This window comes from Cyprinodon variegatus, unplaced genomic scaffold, assembly GCF_000732505.1.
Source record: "Cyprinodon variegatus isolate N-32 unplaced genomic scaffold, C_variegatus-1.0 Scaffold2, whole genome shotgun sequence".
Taxonomy (NCBI): Eukaryota; Metazoa; Chordata; class Actinopteri; order Cyprinodontiformes; family Cyprinodontidae; genus Cyprinodon; species Cyprinodon variegatus.
The window spans coordinates 1,255,615-1,259,356 of record NW_015150455.1 but is presented as its reverse complement, the minus strand read 5'-3'; the positions used below and the strand labels follow the sequence as shown (position 1 = coordinate 1,259,356).

General features: G+C 34.7%; 1 long non-coding RNA gene across 1 annotated transcript; it reads left to right on the top strand.

The window, feature by feature from the left end:
* The first annotated feature begins 3,032 nt into the window (after positions 1–3,032).
* On the top strand, positions 3,033–3,706 carry LOC107081940. Its single transcript, XR_001481116.1, has 3 exons — positions 3,033–3,249; positions 3,329–3,494; positions 3,614–3,706. It is a non-coding gene; the product is annotated as an uncharacterized LOC107081940 (long non-coding RNA).
* The last annotated feature ends 36 nt before the right edge of the window (positions 3,707–3,742 follow it).

Here is a 3,742-nt window from a genome sequence, read left to right as displayed (position 1 = left end):
TTGTATTTTGGATATGTACACCTCTAAACTATGAGGTGAAATGGTATACAGTAAAATTTGTTATCTTTTACATCTGAATAATTAGCTGTACAAAAAAAAAGAAAATCACACAAATGCAAATTAATTTGAGTTTGTGAGTAAAATGTTCACTTTTGTAGTTGAAGTGTCTTGCCCAAGGACACAACAACAATAAAAGCCAGAGTCAGGATTTGGACCGACAACGTCACCTTTAAAAAAATTATAATTTTTGATTAAAACCTTTAAAAATATAATCATTTCAGCTGCTAAAGGAATAAAACAATTTTGTTTTCAGTATTTATAACTCTGTTATTTCTTTTTCATAGCTGTCAGCTGCAGTCATAAAGAATGTTTTCTCCTCTGTAATATCTCAATAATAAAGGTTTCATCTGTGTGTTTTCCACAATTTGTTTTTTTTAAATATTGTTTATTTGTTTAAAAATCCTATTGTTTAATTTCATGTATTGAAGAATATTATTCAACTGATAAATGTTAAGCCTAAAGGATAGTTTGTGAGGTTGAGAATACCGGTTGGCCGCTCTGTCTTGACTAAAGATTTATGTATGTTTTCTAAGGTTAATATTTTAGAAATATTCTTGTATTTAAAATGATCACCTAATTGACTTATGATATTATTGGTTGCTGCACTGTGGCTTCATTTCAACAGCATCCCTCATTTTCTGCTTAATGCCATTGAACTGCATCCAACACCTTCCATCCAGGTGCGGTGCTGGATAGATAAACATAAAGACGTTCATCAGGAGCACAGAAAACCGCTTATTTTATACACAGAATACCTACATGTTCACAGATCACAGTGGTGAATGATTGATCTTAGTGGCCATCTTAACAATGCATTTTAGCTGCATAAAATTCTACATTTCTTGGTTGTGTGTGCTTCCGATCAGCATCATTTAGATATTGAGTAAAAAAAAAGGCAGTTTTTGCTCAGCCTTAAGTTGAAAAATGTATGTAATTTTGGTGTAATTAAAAATGTCAAAATGAGACATGTTCCCTGTATGTGTTTTTTATGATTTAAAAAGAGCTAATATTTAAACATCAATAACTCTCCCACGGTATGTAAAATCACTGTATGTGTTTTAGTTATCATAATCATTTTTCCACAATCTTACCCCCAACACAGCTGGTTGTTTCTGCAGCAAGTTGTGCAGTTCCCCTTTTTTTTCTGGGAGCATCTCTGAAGCCTGGTAATATCGGATCAGACTAGGCGGAGCAGGAGCCTGTCTCCTTCCTGGTTGCAGTGGTATGTCTTCCTCATGGATGTCCAGGTCTACATCAGCAGAGGCCATGTTGCTTCTTTTACCTGGAGGGATCATTTTAGGATTATCTGTATTGCAATGCTTTTGTTTCATTTCAGCAACGTTATCAAAACGTGACAAGTCCAACTTTGAGGCTTTGGCCTGAAAGCTGCAGTTAAAGTGAAAACTCAACGAAATAAACATCTTTAAATAAAGTTGTTAACATTATTATAGATGTGCAGGACAACCTAAATGTTGATGTTTTTAGTGTCCAAATAGTGAGAACTAATTGTCAGGAAATTTGAATATTAAATAAAACATTAAAGTTATCTTATAAAGAAAAATGTGATGCTAAGGCTGGTAATTGAAAATGTAATTTTATAACAAAAAAGGCCCTTCACAAATACATTAAGAGAAAGGTTTCTGCCAAAGAGGCTGGCTAACAGAAGGCTTTATCCAAAAACTGTTATTATAGAATTAAGTAGAGAGGAAAAGCGTTGCACAGAAAATTTGCGGCAAACAGACATCAAATAAATATATAGTATTCATTTAGAAAATCTATCTGGAGTGACTTAAAAAGCTATAAAGAATTCATTAAGCTTGGAGTCAAGTGTGAATTTTCCACAGTCAGCAATGATCTGGAGGAGCTATGTCTCAGCAAATTTTGGCTTGTTTTCTTGTTTCCTGCCTAATAGATATGCACATTTTATTTATTAGCAATACCGCCATAAGTACTGATACCAGATGAACTGGAGGCCGCTGTTAAAGCCATCTGGGCTTCGGTAACACCTCAACAGAATCATAGGTTTATCACCAAAGCATCCTGACTGTTCCATTGATTCACCCAAAAATAAAAACCCAGAGCAAGGACTGAAGGTATACTGTGTAGTTCATGAAGAATTTTTCAATAGTTTTATTTCTGTATAAATAATTTTTGTTTGGTTTGGGGTGTAACATATCCATATTCTGAATTAGCAAAAGTAAACGCATTGAATTTGTTACTCTGTCTAATGAATCTACTGTTCCTTTTTAAATTAATTTGTTCAGATACATTTTTCAAGGATTTACTGAACCTTAGCTGCATTATGTGGTCTAATACTATATATGATTATAAAAAAAAACCTAATTATTATCTGACATAATGCACAAGAAATATTAAATAACACTTCATGCATATTGCATCTTATACAGCATCGACTGCTACCATAAAAGAAATGGCTTTACACAGTCATAAACAGCCGATCATTGTATTCATAATAGGGAGATATACATATAGGTTTAAAATTGGTATGCTAACACAACAACAAGAAATGTGACACACTGCAAAGCAAACAGCTCGTAACCAGACATAAAGAACTGTGGATAATATAATATTTGATGAAACAAATTACATTTGCATCATTGATCTATAATTTAATAAGCAGAACAATATACCAATAAGTATCTAAGCTCATAAACACATTTTGCTTGAACTATTAACAAAACCACTTTGCTTTTGAATTTAATAAAAATCTAGAAAGACAACATTCTTACCGGTTGAGGAGTATTTATTTCGCTGCCTGTCTGAAACTAGGGCCTCACTCGATAGTAATGATTTCTACTTCCTAAAACCCTCACACATGAGGTCATCGCCCACTAACTTCCTCACCCTGACACTCATCTACAAAGGTGCTCAATTTGGTCAAACGGTGCTTTTTCTATAATCTTTCTATGTTTTCCTTATTAAATGAATGCATTCTTCTGAATAACAAACTTAGTTACTTTACGTAACTTAAACATTTAAATATTTGTCTGAATCTGTTTGCATGCAAACAGATTCAGGTTATGAGAGCTGGTGGGGGTGTAGTATGAAGGTAGAGAGGTGGAGAGTCAACACGAGAAGAGAATTGGCATTCAAGGTCATTTCCTCGTCGGACTAATGAGACAAAGCTGCAGATTTCAGGCCTGAATCGAGCGAAGAAATGACAGAAAGGTAAAGATGACATCCAGGAAAACATTTAGAACTGATCGCTATCAGATATTAGCTGCATTCATAACTTAAGGCTTTACAGGAGAATGAGGAAGACATTTGTTTGTGATGAATCGATGATCATCACCATCCCCATCGCCAGCCTGAGGAAAATTCAGGAGGGTCAACTGATGCCAGAGAACTTCCACTGCGTGTTCAGGGATAACTTCAAGGTGTTTGCTGTTAGAGGAAAGCCGAGGCCGCTGGGGGTGAGTTTCACAGCCTTACGCTGTAGATTCAATTGAAGGCAAGCACTTTAATCACATAATTTACTGATGACACTGTATTCTCTTTTATATATCTGTTTTTTGTTTGTTTTTCAAATTAGGCAGCACAAGCCATTGCTGGTGTATTTCTCCTCACTCTTGGATTGATTTCCCAAGATTTGTACTTACTTGCCTTCAGTGTTTCAAGTCTTCTTGTAAGAATCTTTAAGAAGGTCACAGATTTTGCCATG